We start from the raw sequence: 17,465 nt of genomic DNA, 5'->3' as shown, positions 1-17,465 counted from the left end.
GTTCAAGACATCCACTGGGCTACAGCAGCGTGAGACAAGTGGGGAATTCCCCACATGGCTCCTGGAGCACCACATATTCACTGCCATCAGCACTGATCAAGGACTGTTAAGTTATGGCCAGCAGAACAGGAGGAGTCAGGACTGGGGCTTCCCAGCTGCCACACGTGTAATTAAACACAGGGAGTGCAGGAGCACAGAAGGGAGAGGTGGAAAGAGAGATGAACCTTGCTATAAATGATTGCTTTTCCATTTACAGAGCTGCTCTTCTCTTTGGTGGCCTGCCAGAGAGAGGGTGGCATGTCAGAATGAGGAGGTTAAAGCACAGCAATACCAGCCTGAAATCGAGCACAGCTCCTTAATCATCCCCATCACCAGGCACCGGAGCAGACTGTGAGGAAAGGCTGCATCAGCAGCGCTGGAAATCTTTAAGAGCAGCTTAGACAGACCTCTAGGAAACACTGCCTGGAGGAAATCCCTCAAGGTCACTTCTGGAAACGCTGAAACAACCAAGAATTTCTTCCTAAGTGCAGATCCGACCACACAGCCACTGCAGGGATTTGATGGTTTAAAGTCATCTTGGTTTAAAATTTGCCAGAACACCACCAAAGCAAACAAGGCCGGGGTGCAGGGAGGGGCGGCGTGCAGGGAGCCGAGCGCGGAGCACGGCTGCTGCCCGGCTGCAGGGAGCGGAGCGCCGGGAGCGGCGTGAGGAGCCCGGTAGCCCCCCGGCTGCAGGGAGCGGAGCGCCGGGAGCGGCGTGAGGAGCCCGGTAGCCCCCGGGCTGCAGGGAGCGGAGCGCGGAGCCCGGCAGCCCCCGGGCTGCAGGGAGCGGAGTGCGGAGCCCGGCAGCCCCCCGGCTGCAGGGAGCGGAGCACCGGGAGCGGCATGAGGAGCCCGGTAGCCCCCGGGCTGCAGGGAGCGGAGTGCAGGAAGCGGCGTGCGGAGCCAGGCAGCCCCCCGGCAGCAGGGAGTGGAGTGCAGGGAGAGGAGTGCGGAGCCAGGCAGCCCCCGGGCTGCAGGGAGCGGAGTGCAGGGAGCGGAGTGCGGAGCCAGGCAGCCCCCGGGCTGCAGGGAGCGGAGTGCAGGGAGCGGAGTGCGGAGCCAGGCAGCCCCCCCGCTGCAGGGCAAGCACTCGGCTTATTTTTAGAGTGGAAATCCCGCAACTTCCTCCTGGGTCCCCAGCAGACTCCACCACTTCTGCTGCCTGCTTGCTGCCTGCTTGCTGCCTTCCCTTCCATCATACCCTGTGGGTGTAAGCAGGAATGTCTCCTGCCTCAGGGGTGCTGCTTGGCCAGGAGAGGCCACGCTCCGGCGAGAAACGGGAGCGGGAGGCAAGGGCCGCTGCAGCAGCGCCAGCGGGGAGGGGAGCACCTGCTAGGCGCCCCAACATCTGCTGGGAGCCCCAACGCCCAACAGAGCCCACCCAGCAAACCCAAGCTCAGCCCCAGCCTCACCCGAGCGCGGCTACCCCTGCAGCCCGGCGGGCTCCCGGCGCAGGAGGCAGCGCGGTGCGGACGCCGTTCGGTGCTGCCCAGGCTCCTGCCCGGAGCTGAGCTGCTCGTCCTGCTCCCCTCACCTGTGTGCAGCCCGGACCGGCTCCGCTCCCTGCCTGCTGGATTCACGGGGAGGGCAGGCAGCCTCTGGCAAGTATCCCAGGGAGGAAGGCCGAGAGGCAGGAGCCGGCGGAGGGGGAGCGCAGGGCAGCCCCCACTCGCTGCAGACGCAGCCGGACGCGTCCCAGCGCTTCAAACGCTGCGCTCGGCGCGGTGGGAGGAGGCAGGGGCTCACCCGGGACCACAGCAGCGCTGGGCTTCCACCCCGCGCAGTGCTCTGCCGGTGCTGAACTGACACAGCACAAGCGTCCTCCAGCTCCCCTCCACACACCGATTCCCCCCTTTGCCCAGCAGGACCTTTCCCTGGAGCCAAACATCAGCAGTACCGTGAGGCACCTCCAAAGAGGACACCGACCTGCCATGCCCCCAAACAAACTGCAGCAGATGGAACTGCAGCATGGGAACTGTGCCCTTGCCATGATCAGAATCCCAGCATGGTGGGGTTGGAAGAGAGCTCCAGAGATCATCCAGTCCAACCCCCCTGCCACAGCAGGGTCACCCAGGGCAGGGCACACAGGAACACAGCCAGATTGGTCTTGAAAGCCTCCACAGAAGCAGACTCCACAACCTCTCTGGGCAGCCTGCTCCAGGCCTCCAGCACCCTCACACCAAAGAACTTTCTCCTCATGTTGAGGTGCAACCTCCTGGGTTCCAGTTTGTGTCCATTGTCCCTCATCCTATCCCAGGACACCACTGGCATGAGCCTGGCCCCTTCTTGCTCCTCACCCTTCAGCTGTTCGTAACCATTGCTCAGACCCCCTCTTGGCCTGCCCTCTTCCACACATATCCATGATATCCAGAAGGCACCTGACAGTGTCCAGTGCAAGGCTGGAAGGGCCAGGACAGGGGAGGAATTCCATGTTTCTCAATGGGCAAAGATGGAGCTTCCCAGATTTCCATCAGCATCTGCTCCTATGGGTTCCACTGTTAAAAACAAACCCCAGCCCCAGGGAGGTTTCTGGGCTGTTCTGTGTCATAAGAGCCAGCTGAAGTTGGGGAACTCACAGGTACCTCCAGAAGGAGGTGGGCTTCCAACTGCTGCTCCCACCAGTTGATTTACAACACACAGAGAAAACTTTGGAGCAAGAACAGGAGAGAGGAGTGTGCACTGCAGCTTGTCCCAGGGAAAAACCACTGCACTCTGAGGCCAGCTCCCTCGCCCTGGCAATGGCCACATTGACTCATGTCTGCTCTCCTGCCCTCATCTCCACTGCCCAGTCACCAAGCAGCCAGTGGAGCTGCAGGGGTGACTTACCACTGCTGATAAAGTCAGATCTGAGGAAGACAGGTGCTGGTAGGCACCTCCAGAGCAGCTTAAGGCATCAGCTGGTGCCTCTGGCCCACTGGCTGAGGCTGGCAGGCACACAGCAGAGAATCAGACACTCAGCTTTTCCTCCTCCTCACAGCCAAAAGCTTCCAGGTTTGACCAGGATGAGTCTGCATAAAACCAAGAGACTGCAGAGAGCTAGAGCAGAGGCAGAGACACCCACTCTGCTAAACCCCTGCTCCAGAGGCACAGACATTCCCCAGGTGTCAAAGAACCCTGCAGACTGCCATGCTGTACACCAACTGCTGCAGGTTTGCTCAGAAGCTTTTACAAAGAGCTAAGCCTTATTCTGGGGAGTAGGAAATTCAATACAGATGGAGATCTCTGGGAATTAAAAGTTTTCAGCACCAGCAAGACTGCAACCATGTTCCTGCTTGGTGAGGGCTCACAATTGAAGCTACCTCTTGAGATTTCCTCTTAATGGGGAGTGCTGTGCAGAGCAAAGAGCAGAGCTTCACAAGCAAGAGGCTGTGGTGATCTCCAGTGCCTACAAGCCCCACCAGAGACTGCTCTGACACCACCAGCTCAGGTCACTAGACATGGACAAGTCCTGTTTGGCGGTGAGACTCTGGAACAGGTTGTCCAGAGAAGCTGTAGACACCTCATCCCTGGAAGTGTTCAAGGCCAGGCTGGATGAGGTCTTGAACAACCTGGGCTGGTGGGAGGTGTCCCTGTCCATGGCAGGGGGTTGGAACTGGATGGTCCCTTCCAACCCAAGCCATTCTAATTGCTTGCTCCAAGCAGACCTGACCAGCCTGAAGATTTCTTGTGCTTCCTGCTACTTGCATTATCCCTTTAAACACGGAGCAAGTGTTTTACAGCAGCTTCCACTTGTATATATTTAAGTTTGGTAAGAAAGGAGTATTAAGGGGGGGGGGGGGGGGGGGGGGGGAATGGGTATTTTCCTTTAGGCCTGGCCTCTGTCATCCTGCAAACACAGTGGGATGAAACACTCTTGTCACACAGCCACCCCAGGGCATACCAGTGGGACGAAGGAAGGGTCAGAGTTATTGTTCCCTCACACTGACAGCTTAATTCTGGGGATGGTTTTTACCTTGGCACGTTGCTGAACGACATAAAACACATGCAGGAGATTAACCATCTTGCAAAAGAAGCCAGCAGTGGGGCTGCTGCTCTGTCCTCAAAGCAACTCACTTCATTCCTCACAAAGCCCTCCTGGCCACCTCGTTAGGAAACTTTTCAAATGCAACTGGACGAGTAAACGACTCAAAATCTTCTTGCCTCATCACAAACTGAGCTGCAGTTGCAGCCAAGAAAAAGAAAAGCAGAAGAGACAGGGGGCTAGAGGCAAACCTTACTGCTTCAGGAGGCCCAAACCTGCCAAGCCTTAAGCTCCAGCAGCTCCAAGCCTAGGCTGCCTGCAGGCTGTGCCAGGGGCTGCAGGGAGGAGCAGGCCAAGTGCCCTGCCACAAACACACCCTGCAGCACACAAATATGCAGCTGGCTGAGCTCTGTGCTTTTACACAGAACAGGACACAGACATACCCAAAACGGGGTCATTCCAGCCTGCTCACTGCCACTGCTCCACAGAAGCTCAGCTAACCCGGTCCCACCGAGCCCAACCCAGCCACAGCAAGGTGGGGATGGGCAGCAGAGAGGGGCAGAGGTCACCCCTGCAGACAGCAAGCCCCCTCAAAAAGAGCAGAGCAACAGAGCTTGCTCAGCTTAGGAAGAGAACAAGTCTTCAAATACTTGGAGTTTAGCTGCAGAGATGTAAGGAGCAGAGTGCTCTGCACGGGCCCTGGGGATCAGAGAGGAAGGAACAGGCTGAAAGTGCAAGACAAAGGTTTAGATGAAACCCCAGACAAATCCCTCTGATGGTGAGGAGGCTCAAGTGCTGACATAGATCATCTGCCCAGGATGTGACACTGCCAGCAGGGACAGCTTGAAAAGAAGAAACGTTCCTCAGGAAGGCTTTAGACCTTACCTTGAGGCTGGGGGACAACAGCAACATCTCTGGAGGTCCTCTCTACTCTGAACCTTAGAGCAGCCTTCCAGTATCTGGAGGGGGTCCAGGAGAGCTGCAGGGGGGGACTTTGGACAAGGGCTGAGGGTGCCAGGATGAGGGACAGTGGCTTTGAGCTGGAAGAGGGGAGATTGAGAGTGGAGATGAGGAAAAAATTGTTGAGAGTGAGGGTGGGGAGACACTGGCACAGGTTGCCCAGGGAGGCTGTGGCTGTCCCCTCCCTGGAGGTGTTCAGGGCCAGGCCTTGAGCAAGCTGGGCTGGTGGGAGGTGTCCCTGCCCACGGCAGGGGGTTGGAACCAGATGACCTCTATGGTCCCTTCCAAGCCAAACCACTCTACAAATCTATGAAGCTATGAAACCCAAGTTTCAGACAGTCCTTTGAATTGGCAAGGCCAGCACCCCCAGACCACTCCCATCCCATGAGCCTCATCACCATTTCATACCCCTGCAGCGTCTGTCATTGAAAGACACCGAACTGGGCTGCCACAGTCACTCCCAGAGAAGTGCCTGAAGAGTTGAACATTATTAGAACTTCTGACACAGGAAAACCAGGGGCCAAGGGCTCAGAGCATGCAGGGGACACCCACTCATGCTCCTGTCCTAAACTCTGCAGCTGCCTTTCTGGGGGTTTTGTGGTGCTTTTAATTAGCTAACTGCTTGATTTGATTAATAGCAAATATTGGACTCAAAAGCAGCTTAGCAAGATGCTGATTTATTACTTCCAAAGATGTGAATTACAGAACCAGAAGGACCAAGGGTCAGTGCCTCCCTCTCAAATGAAGCACACTTTAGCCTTCAACAAAAAGGACTACTTTATGAAATGACTACTTTAATAGAATGAGTATCTAAATGCCTGTGTCTCCCTCTTGCCCGTTGTGGAGGACTCCCCTACTTCTCTTTGCATTTTCATACCATCTACTGGGCAGATCCTGAACTACCCAAGACACAGCACAGGCCCTGCAAGGCTGCAGCCCAGGGCAGTTCATGCCCAACCAAGCCCACCACCAGCCCCATTTTGTTCTCCACAGCAGCACCAAGCCACAAGCCAGTGCCTGCTACGAAGCACATGGGAGCCATGAAACCACCACCCATGCTCCAAACGTCTCCAGTGAGGGCCTGGGGACACCACAGCCCCGCCAGCAGAAGGTGAGAGAAGAAGAAGGCAGAGAGGAGGAGGAGGTGGCTGTACCTGCACCAGCAGCCTCAGTACAACCTGCCACATGTCTCAAGCTGTGCCAGGGGAAGTTGAGGCTCGAGGTGAGGAGGAAGTTCTTCACAGAGTGATTGGACATTGGAATGTGCTGCCCAGGGAGGTGGTGGAGTCAGTGTCCCTGGAGGTGTTCAAGAGGGGACTGGATGTGGCACTTGGTGCCATGGTTTAGTAGTCATGAGGTCTTGGGTGACAGGTTGGACTTGATGATCCTTGAGGTCTTTTCCAACCTTATCGATTCTGTGATTCTGTGTCCTCACTCAGGCAGCTGAGCTGAGGAGGGAGACTATTTTCCCTCACTATTACTGGCTGCTGAAGAGGAGTTACCACATGGCTGTGCTCAGCCACTCACTGCACGGTGTTTACTATAAACAACAACAGAGCCAAAAATCCCAGCCTGCTACCCCAGACCTCGGGCTCCACACCCTGACTTTCAGCACTCAGCTGCTGAAAACGAAAGCATCCGAGGCCAAAGGGAGCCAGGCTGCTCCGTGCATCCCAGACACAGGCTCCCTGTTTAGCTTTCCTCTTGCTACCTTTGAAGACTCCAAAGCGCTGCCAGTTGTACACGGCAGCTTCAAAGAGCCTGCAGATGAAACCTGTGCGACATGCAGCAGCAGCCAGCCTGACACTGGAGTTATTTTTAAACATCCTACTGTGCAGGAAAAGCTCAAATCTTGTCTCACTCCCAGCCCTGCTCAAATGCTCGGCTCCGGGGGGCTGCGAAGGAGCCGCAGGCGTTCCCCCAGGACAGGCAATATGGAGATGTCTGGGTCCGGTCCCCAGGATCACCTCTGACACCTCCAGAAGCAGGGTCCTGGTGACGAGTCCTGCTCAAGAGCATCCCTGTCCACAAGGCAGGGTGCTTACGGCGGGCTTGCACCAGCGTCCTAAAGGAGCACAAACCTCCCCTGGGCACAGCCCGCAGGCAAGGGCCACCTCCTGCATGCAAACCCTCCGGCAGCTGGCTCTGGCTCCTCTTGTCCTGCAGATAATAAACAGCGGCCAGGCTCCGGCACAAACGGCGCCGAGGCCTCCGTGCGCGCAGGACGAGCCTGCCCCGGCGCCGGGGAAGAGCCGCTGCGCCCTGCTCCCCGGGGCTGGCAGGGCCGTCCCGCATGAGCCCTGCCCGGGGACACCTGGAAGCACAACAAAGCCCCTCGCAGGCGCTCCACCGGCAGCCGCCAGCCGCTGGGGAACGGGCAGGCGGCCCAGGGGCAGGCGCGGGAGGCCGGCAGCCCCCGGGCCCTCTGCCCCGCTGCCCCGGGACGGCCCCGGGAGCGGCGGCAGCGCGGCCGTGACAGGCACCAACAGGTGTCGGCGGTGACAGGTCCCCCCCGGCCCGGCCCCGCGGGTCAGGCGGCGCCGGGCCGGGCCGCGCTGACAGGCGGCATCGGCATCGGCATCGGGATCGGGATCGGCGCCGGGCCGGGCCCGCAGAGCTGCCACCGCGCCGCCGACGCGCACGACCCCCGCCCGCTCGCCGGCAGCGCCGGGCCGGGCCGAGCCGGGCCGAGCCGGGCCGGGCCGGGCCGCAGCGCCCCCCGCCGCCCCCTCACCTGCGCGGCCGCCGAGCGCTGGGGCTGCTCAGTCCCTCGCCGCCGCCATGTTTCCGATGCGCAGTGAGGGCGGGGAGCGGGGGAGGGAGCGCGGCCAGACCCGGCCCGGCCCGGCCCGGCCCCGCGCCGCCCCCTGCCGCCGGCCACGCGCCGCCGCGCGCTGTGGGCTGCGCGCGGGGGCCCCGGCCCGACCCGGCCCGGCGCGGCGGGGCTCGGCTCGGCGCGGCTCTCACAAAGCCCTCCGGAGCGTCCCCGAGCGCGGTGCGGCGGCCCCGCGCCGTGCCCGCTCAGGTCCCCGCGCAGGGCTGGAGCCCCCTCCTCATCCCACGCTTGTGGGCCCGGGGCAGACCCCCACCGTGATCTCCAGCCTGAACCTCCCCGTGCCCGCTCAGCACCCTCTGGGCACAGGGCAGACCCCTCTGCGCCCATCTGGGACACTCTAGGGGCAGGGCAGACCCCCACTGTGAGCCCCAAACCTGGGGCTGGGCCCTCCTGTGCCCACCCTGCACACACGGTATGGGCAGTCCCACACCGTGACCCACAGCCTGGGGACGGACTGCTGTGAGCCCACCTAGGACACTCCGAGGCAGACCCCCACTGTGATCCCCATGCTGGGAATGGATCTCCCAGTGGCCACCTGGGACCCTCTGGGCACAAGGCAGACCCCCACTATGGTCCCCAGCCCAAGGATGGACTCCCAGTGCCCAGCAGAGACCCTTCTGGGTGCTGCAAAGTGATGCCCACCCATGTGTGGGTCTCCACTGGTGACAGCTCCGTGCCTGCCCCAGGGCCCCCTGGAGATGCTCAGGACCAGGGTGGACCCCATGCAACACATCCAGGCCCTGGGGACAGGGAACTCCCAAGTATTCCTGCTCCATCTCAAGCAGGACCTCACCCTGCATGCAGCCCTTCTGGCTAGAGACAGCAGAGATGAACCTCAGTGCCCCCCATCCCACCAAGACAGCGTCAGACCCCTTTGACTCCCAGCACTGTTGTACCTCACAACCTTCACAACATCATCCCCAAGCCTGCATCCAGACACAACCCACTGCCAGCCTATGAACCTTGGTGACCTCTCCTGACCAGACATGGACCTCTCTGTGCATCTTCTGGGTCCTGCAGAGCCACCAGAGCCTGCACATGGTACCCCAAAAGCATCCCCTAGCTCCCTTCAGCTAGGGAACTCCCAAGTAACATGAGGCAGGACAAGAGGAAACAGCCTCAAGTTGCTCCAGAGAAGGTTTAGGTTGAACATGAGGAGCAATTTCTTCCCCAAAAGGGTTGTTAAGCCCTGGAACAGGCTGCCCAGGACAGTGGTGGAGTCCCCATCCCTGACGGTATTTGAAAGACAGGTAGCTGTGGTGCCGAGGGATGTGGTTTAGTGTTGGGTTAAAAGCTGGACTCAGTGAAAAGCCTTTTCCAACCCAAGCAGTTCTACAGCTTGGTGTGACACATGGCTGCTGCAATGGTTCCCCTTGCCCCCACACCTCTTTGAGCCCCTGGCACCAACACACAGTCACCTCTCCATCCATAGCAGAGCTCACCACCTGCTCACAGTGCTGCAGAGAGCAGCACTGGCCTGGAGAGCCTCTGGTTCCTAAACTGCTCCCACAGAGGGGGTGGCCAGCTGGAAGTGCTGGTGAGGGCTTTGGGTTAACATGTGAAGTACTCAGGTATGGTGGGACCTGCGTTCACTTCGTGGTGCTGTCAGCATGGCCTCTGAGAACCTTCCCCATGGCTTCAGAGGGCTGAGCAGTGCTGCTCATGGGTTCCATCAGCTCTGGTATTTCCCCATTTCCACAACAATCAGGATTTCATGAATGAAATCCATGCATGAGGGCTGCAAGATGGAGACGGGAGAGAACTCTCCCCAGTCAATTAAATCTGGAGTTAACCACAGGCGAGTTCAGAAGGGTTTCCATGTGACATCCATATGAGCACCACAGGAACCCAGTTTGATGAACACCACAGCAGAGAGGAGCCACAGAAGTGGTTTCTCATTGGTTATGAAGTGTTGCCAGAACAGCTCCGGCTCAAGCCAGCTCCTGGAGAGTGCCAGCGGCTGGGAGCTCACTGCGGCAGAAGGGCACCGCTCCCTCGCTGCGTGTGGGGTCAGACTCAGCAAAGCAGGACCTTCAGAAGGAGGGGATGGAGGTGAACATAAAGCAGTGTGCCTGGGAAGAAAAGCTCCTGCTGTCTGTACATCCCCTCCCTCCCCCTTTCCTCCCTCCTTAGTGCCTCTCAGCGATCGGGAGCGCACTTCCTCCTTCGGCTGCTTCCCACTCTTTGCAGTGTTCCCATGATATCATTGACTCGATTTGCTGCCAGAAATTGATCCTGAGTCTGGCATGGGTGATCTAAATATAGACCACGTTCTGCTAGAGAAACACCTCAGGTCCCATGGCCCCTGATCTTCTGCCCCTGAATCTGATATTTCGTAGAGAGGTGAATAACAGGGCATGGGGCTGGCAGCAGAGGAGGATCTGAGGGAACATGTTCACGCAGTGATCCTGGCTTTCACATCCATGTGTTTGCTGACCTGACATCTCCCTTGAAGAGGGGAGGTGGAAATCTCCTCTCTGTGCCTTGAAAAGGCAGGAGGAAAGGTTATCTACCGAGTTTAAAGCCTTGATCAGAAGCAGATCACCTTGCAGGACCTCCCGTGCGTTCCCTTTCCCAAAGCAAACTCATATTGAGACCAGCTGTTGGCTTTACCCGGGATAAACCCTCCCCAAAGGGTGCATTTTTGTGCTGAACAGCTCCTGGCTTGGGAAACCACCTCTGTGAATACAGGCAGTGGGAAAATGTCTGGGCTGATGTTTGCAGGCAGCTCTGCTTTTCCCTGCCAGGCTTCAGTCATCCTCTACCCAGAAGGCTGCACCCTGCAAGCCCACCCAGACATCCCCCAGTTTCCAGCCTCCTTGTGAAGCAAAAGGGCAACTCTCACTGGAACACATTTCTCTTTCTCCTATTGCTGATGGCTCTTTTCAACTATTTCCATGTTTCACATCCCCTGTGGACAGCAAGCCTGGCCGCAGAGTGCCAAGGTGACACAGTGCCATGCCCATGGCTCACACCCCATTCATCACATGCTCCCCTCTCCAGTGTACACCCCCAGACTTAACCAGGACTTCTCTGCTGAAGACTTACTGCTGCACTTCAGCTCTGCTGTGCTCACCACTAACTTCTTCCTAGCATTGCTGATTCCCTGAGCACATCCTTCCACCCCACCCTTGCTGCTGAACACCCCAGCAAGCCTGGGTACATACAACTCTACCTCCTATCCTCCTAACACCAATCTAGCTGGCCCTTAATTACCCGAGGTGAGGAGCTCACCATAGCTCAGCAGCAGCACTCTTCCTGTCTCAGCAGCTGTCTGGTATTGCCAAAGCCTGCCATGCATCCATCAGATCTTTCAGCATCATGGAATCATAGATTCATAAAATAGTTTGGGTTGGAAGGAACCTTAAGGTTCATCCAGTTTCAATCCCTCTGCCATGGGCAGGGACACCTCCCACCAGCCCAGGTTGCTCAAGGACTCATCCAGCCTGGCCTTGAACACCTCCAGGGACATCCACAGCCTGTCTGGGCAACCTGTTTTAATGTTCTCCCCACCCTCACTCTCAACAATTTCTTCCCCATCTCCAGTCTCAATCTCCCCTCTCTCAGCTCAAAGCCATTGTCCCTCACCCTGGCACTCCCAGCCCTTGTCACAAGTCCCTCCCCAGTTCTGCAGGAGCCCTTCAGGTACTGGAAAGCTGCTCTGAGGTCTCCCTGGAGCCTTCTCTTCTCGAGGCTGAACAGCCCCAACTCTCCCAGCCTGTCCCCACAGGGGAGGTTCTCCAGCTCCCTCTCTGTGGCCTGCTCTGGACCCACTCTGTTTGGGTTATCCAGACATAGGTGTAACAAATAAGTTTATTTTGAGCTGATTAAATGTCTTGGCTAAGAGCAGCCTTGCCCCTTGCTCTTGCAAGGAGGAGGATTCAGTTTCTCTGCAAGAGCAGAACTTTGGCAGCTATCAAACACCTGATTTGTCAGCGCTGCTAATAAATTCCCTCTGTCCATTGCCAGACACAGAGGTCTGCAGAGCCTTGCTTTGTTCCTGCCTCGTTCTAAACATTTCCTGCTGCTGCTCTTTAATCCCCCCAGCCCCAGACACGTCCCCTAATAGCTTGTTTCTTCTCTCCCTACCCTTCACAAATTACTGCGCCTCTTAATCTGCGCCGACCCCTCATCCTCCCGGAGAGATTCGCGACTCCAGAGCCCTCTTTGATGGGGCAGGCAGGCGGAGCCCCGGGCCGTAACGAGCTGCTGCGGATGGGTCATTAGCGCTGCCGGCTGCTGGGCTCCCAGCCAGGCGCGGGGCGAGGCAGCCGCCGGGGCTGCGGGGCACGGGCGCCGTGCGGGAGCCAGCGGGGTCACCGCAGACAGCCGGGACCAGGGCACTGTGGCTGTCTGGAGTCAAGAAAGCTGGCTCTGTTTGGCCTGGAGGAGAGGAGCCTGAGGGGGATCTCGTTAATGCTTGCAAATATCTAAGTGACTCCCCTCAGTGGGGTCCGGTGACAGGACAAGGGACAATGGACACAAACTGGAATACAGGGGAGAAATATTCTTCACTTTAAGGGTGCAGAGCCCTAGAGCAGGCTGCCCAGAGAGGTTGTGGAGTCTCCTTCTGTGGAGGCATTCCAAACCTGCCTCCTGGAAATGCTTCTCTGTGATTTACTCCAGGTGCTCTAGCATGGAGGTTGGATTAGATGATCTTCAGAGGTCCCTTCCAACCCCCACCAGGCTGGGAGTCTGTGATCCTTCCCGTTGGAAGTGGGAGAACATAAATCAGTCCCTGAGGCCTGTCCTCCATCACTTGCATGTGGGGGAGCTGGATGAAAACTTTAATCAGTTTTCTTTTGCACAAAAAAAGAAAAGGGGAAGGGAAGGGAAGGGAAGGGAAGGGAAGGGAAGGGAAGGGAAGGGAAGGGAAGGGAAGGGAAGGGAAGGGAAGGGAAGGGAAGGGGAAAAGAGAAAAGAAAAGAGAAAAGAAAAAATAAAAAATAAAAGAGAAACTAAAAGGAAAGAAAAGATGGAAAAAAAGGAAAGAAAAGAGGAAAGAGAAAATAAAAATGGAAGAAAAAAGAAAGGAAAATAGAAAAGAAGAAAAGAAAAGAACAAAAAGAAAAGAGAAAAGAAAGAAAAGAAGGAACCAAGCAGAAGTCAAAGCCCTCAAGGGACTGATGGTTGTGGGCATCCTTTTGGGGAACTTTTCTGTGTAAATCTACTATGAAGTCACCTGAAAACTGCTCCAGCTCAGCTGGGTGTCCATGGAGATACCCAGTGATAGGACAAGGTACAATGGACACAAACTGGAACCCAGGAGGTTCCACCTCAGCATGAGGAGAAATTTCTTTGGTGTGAGGGTGCTGGAGGCCTGGAGCAGGCTGCCCAGAGAGGTTGTGGAGTCTCCTTATCTGGAGACTTTCAAGCCTCACCTGGATGTGTTCCTGGGTGCCCTTCCCTGGGTGCCCCTGCTCTGGCATGGGGCTTGGACTGGATGATCTCTGGAGCTCCCTGACAAGCCCTAACATTCTGTGATTCTCTTATTTTGCCCTGGGATGCAGGCTCCATGACAGAGAGCATTTTCATGTGGACACTCTGGAAAGTGTTGCTGGGAGTTGCTGGGGAGCTCAGCTTCCATCTGAATTAAACCCAGGACAGTGAGTCATGAATGCTGGGATTTAGCAAGCCCTGAACATTTGGAAGACCCCCAAGGGGCTGTGGGATCACAAAACTGTCCTGATGGCTTGAGAAAGGAAGCCAGGAGCCCAGGTCAGATGGTGGGCAGGATGAATGAGCTTACACAGCTAAGTGTTGGTCAAAGAAGGTCATTAGTGGCTTTTGGTATGGCAAGCAGGTCCTGCTGGACAAAGCCATGGTCTTTTCTGTGAGAGGCTGGGGCTGCTGAAAACATCCACACAGGGCCAGGGCATAGCCCTGCAGTGACAGCACCATGAGAGAGGGAGGCTGAACACAATGTGGAAATCATTGAGTGCTCTAAAGTGAGGATGTTAATGTTGGCTTCATGGCAGAGCACCCAGCCAGCACCAGTACCTTGAGCTGGAGGAGAGATGCTGCTCCTGCTAGAACTGGGACAGTGCTATGGAGTCATTTTGTCAGAGCTGCAGATGGCAGGCATGAAATGTTTGCAGCTCACACAAAGGCTGACTGAGCAGGGCAAACCCAACAGTGTCATTAGAATGTCCCAGTCCAGCCACTGTGCCTGAAGAGCCATCCACAAAAGCCCACCTGAGCTCCAGCAAAACACATTCCCCAGGCTGAGAAACTGCATCTCACAAAGCATCATTCAGGGCAGCTTCAGAGCCGTTCTGTGCATCTGCCTGACGTGGGGCTTATCAAAGGGGAGCAGCAAGGAGGCAGCAGTGACCTAGATCCTTCACACGGCATTGGGAGAGCTATTACAGGAGCACAGCAGCAGCTCTGCTGTCAGCTCTTGACAGGGGCTGTAGGAGCATAAATAAGCATTGAAAGGAGAGCTACAGAAGTCTTCTGGGGGCTGGGAAACACTCTTGGCTCGAGGTCAAGGAGCAATTCCCACTCAACACAGAGAGCTGGAGGATCTCTGTCATTCTGTGCCCCTCTCACAGGGAGGCAGCTGGGTGGTGCAACGAGGTGGAGAGGCTGGGAATGGAAATGGGGGTGATGCAGAGCAGCAGGAGCTGCTGGTGCTGGGGTGGCCTGACCAGAGTGAGGGAAATAGGACATCACCCCATGGGCAGTGCCTGAGGCTTGTTTTGGGGCTGTGACTCTTCCTTGCTGAGCCGGGTGGAGCAGGGAATTTCTGCCACCATACATTTAAATAGCACACACTGGGCTGCTGCTTCTGTCTGCAGAAGGACTTCCTGTGCCCTCCTGGCTTTTCTTTCTCCAAGTGCTTGCTGCTGGCCCATCCCACTTGAAGAAGGAGTGTTGTGGATTCTGCTCTCACCTGTGATGGAGAGTCACTACTGACTCTCACCAATGCCTTTTCATCAAGCATGAACCTCAGGAGAGTTGTGCTCCTTAGGCTGGCAGAGACTTGAGGGGTTTCCATCTCATTTGAAGCAAGAGGTGTACCACACTCACCTAGGGGGATCATGGTGGTCCCTTTCTGCTGCCAGCTGGAATTTAAAGGATTGAAATATTTATCCTTACTACAGGCTCTGGGCTCAGTGGAGAGTATTTGGGTGAGACCTGTGAGAGATAAGAGCTGCTCTAAGTGCTCTCTAATGGTTACTTTGGGCTTTTATTTGTGCAGCCCCTCCATGGATTGCTGCTGCCCTGCCCATTCCTCTCGTCCAAAGCAAATACAATTCACTGCTGTTTGCACAAGAGGAGCCTCTCCCAGGTAGGCAGATGTCAGCCTCACAGAATGGGTTGGCCTGGAAGAGACCCCAAAGATCATCCAGTTCCAACCCCCTGCCATGGGCAGGGACACCTCCCACCAGCCCAGCTTGCTCAAGGCTCATCCAGCCTGACCTTCAACACCTCCAGGGAGGGGACATCCACAGCCTCCCTGGGCAACCTGTGCCAGTGTCTCCCCACCCTCACTCTAAGGAATTTCTTCCTCCTCTCTAGTCTCAATCTGCCCTCTCCCAGCTCAAAGCCAATGCCTCTTGTCCTGTCATTCCCAGCCCTTCCCTCACCCCATGCCTGGCAGCTGCAGTGCCGTGGCCCAGTGGGGGCAAAGCCAATATCTATTGACAGTTACAGGGAAAGCATGGAGCAGCTCTTGGCCCTTGCCATGGAGCTGGCAGCGCTCTGAACTCCCCTGCTCAGGAAAGACCTCACTGCAGCTCCTTGCTCCAGCAGCATCAAGCATGGTGGGATACAACCTCCCCATCCACCCTGCCATGGGCAGTGCTCCCCACCAAGCTTGCTGCTCACTGAGTCAAAAGCTGGCAACCATTTCTGAGGGGAAACATAACCCCCATTAGCAGAAAGGGTGACATGGGAGACCCAGGGAATGGCAGGCCAGGCAGCCTCACCTCGGTGCCTGGCAGGACAATGGAGCAGATCCTCCTGAAGGCTCTGCTTAGGGCATGTGGAAAACAAGGAGGCTTCACCAAGGGCAAATCCTGCCAGGCAAACTTGGTGGCTTTTATAATGGGGCTACAGATGATGGCACCCAGAGGGACCGGGCCAGGCTGCAGACGTGGCCCATGCCAGCCTCATGGATGTCCTGCACCTGGGTCAGGGCAACACCAAGATTCTCTGCTTGTAGCCTGTGTTTGCCTTTTCCTCATCACCACTTGCAGCAGATCCTTGAGTGCTCAGCTGAGAGGCAGCTGGGAAAATCCTTCTGGCACAGCAATTTGCAGTTGTTGGTTCCCATTAGTGCCGGGCGGCTGAGCTCTGCGGGGGTGCCCTGGTGAGCTCCTGCCTTGGGCTTGGCTTGGCAGAGCCACTGCCAGGCCACCACTTTGTTTCCCTGCAGGTATCACAACATCACACAGTCATTTAGGTTAGAAAAGCTCTTCAAGGTCACTGAGTCCAGGCATTAACCCTCCTCTGCCAATTCCACTGCTAAGTCATATCCCCGAGCACCACGTCTGCACACCCGGGCATGGGGACTCCACCACCTCCCTGGGCAGCCTGGGACACTGCCTGAGAAGCCTTTCTGTGAAAAAGTTTTTCCTCATGTCCAACCTAAACCTCCCCTGATGCAGCCTGAGGCCATTCCCTCTCCTATCACTGTTAACCTGGGAGCAGAGCCCAAGCCCCACCTCGCTGCAGCCTCCTCTCAGGGAGCTGTAGAGAGCAATGAGGTCTCCCTCAGCCTCCTCCAGGCTGAGCTACCTCAGGTCCTTCAGCTGCTTCTCCCCAGCCCTGTTTTCCAGACCCTTTCCCAGCTTTGTTGCCCTGCTCTGGACCTGCTCCAACTCCTCAATGTTCTTCTTGGAGTGAGTGGCCCAGAACTGAACCCAGTTATCAAGCTGTGGCCTCAGCAGTGCCCAGCACAGGGGCACCATGACTGCCCCATTCCTGCTGGCCACACCATTGCTGATCCAGGCCAGGCTGCTGGTGGCCTTCTTGCCCATCTGGGCAGACCCTGGCTCATGTTCAGGTGCTCTCAACCAGCACCTCCAGATCCTTTTCTGCCAGGCAGGCTCCAGCCACTCTGCCCAAACCTCGAGCCTTCATGGGGTTGTTGTGCCCCAAGGGCAGCACTCAGCACCTGGCTTTGTCAAACCTCAGCCCACTGACCTCAGCCATGGGTCCAGCCTCTCCAAGCCCATCTGCAGAGCAGATCAACCTTCCAGCACGTCAACACTGGTGTCATCCTCAAACTGCCTGAGTGTGCCCTCAGCCTCTTCACCCAGACCATTGATGAAGATGTTAAACAGAAGTGGTCCCAAGAGTGAGCCCTGAGGAGCACCACTGGTAACTGCTGCCTCTTGCTTGTGCCTCACCCAGCTGTGAACATGAGAACACAAAGGTGCCTCAGAGCAAAGGGAGGCTTCCTGTGCAGTCCTGCTGGTGGGGGCTGGCAGGGCTCCTTCAGGACATGAACTAGGAGGGCAGGCTGCTCAGTGTGGAGAAGGAGCTGCCTGCCCTCCACAAGCACTTCTCCTACGTCATGTCTTGGCTCTCCTCAGGATGCTGCTTTCAGCCCCTGCCAGCATGCTGAGGAGCCTTGCAGGAGAATGTCTGTCGTGTTCCAGGGCTCCTGCAGGATTCACAGCTGCCCAGTCCAGCACCAGGACATCCCAGTCTGCC

The 17,465-nt window shown here is 56.9% G+C and overlaps 1 protein-coding gene across 3 annotated transcripts in view; it reads right to left on the bottom strand.

The window, feature by feature from the left end:
* The window catches only part of SCMH1 (Scm polycomb group protein homolog 1), a 61,902-nt gene extending 54,139 nt beyond the window's left edge, over positions 1-7,763 (bottom strand). For 2 of the 3 annotated variants that reach the window (XM_068150918.1, XM_068150920.1), the window contains exon 1: positions 7,698-7,763. The gene's annotated coding sequence lies outside the window, so the exon portion shown is untranslated. The remainder of the gene's footprint in view (positions 1-7,697) is intronic. The other variant, XM_068150919.1, reaches the window with a different exon arrangement.
* Between the last annotated feature and the right edge of the window lie 9,702 nt (positions 7,764-17,465).

Source organism: Melanerpes formicivorus, unplaced genomic scaffold (genome assembly GCF_026170545.1).
Source record: "Melanerpes formicivorus ecotype bairdi unplaced genomic scaffold, bMelFor1.0.p_v2 SCAF_21, whole genome shotgun sequence".
Taxonomy (NCBI): Eukaryota; Metazoa; Chordata; class Aves; order Piciformes; family Picidae; genus Melanerpes; species Melanerpes formicivorus.
Note: the sequence above shows the minus strand (reverse complement) of the source record. Positions and strands in the feature narration are given on the sequence as shown.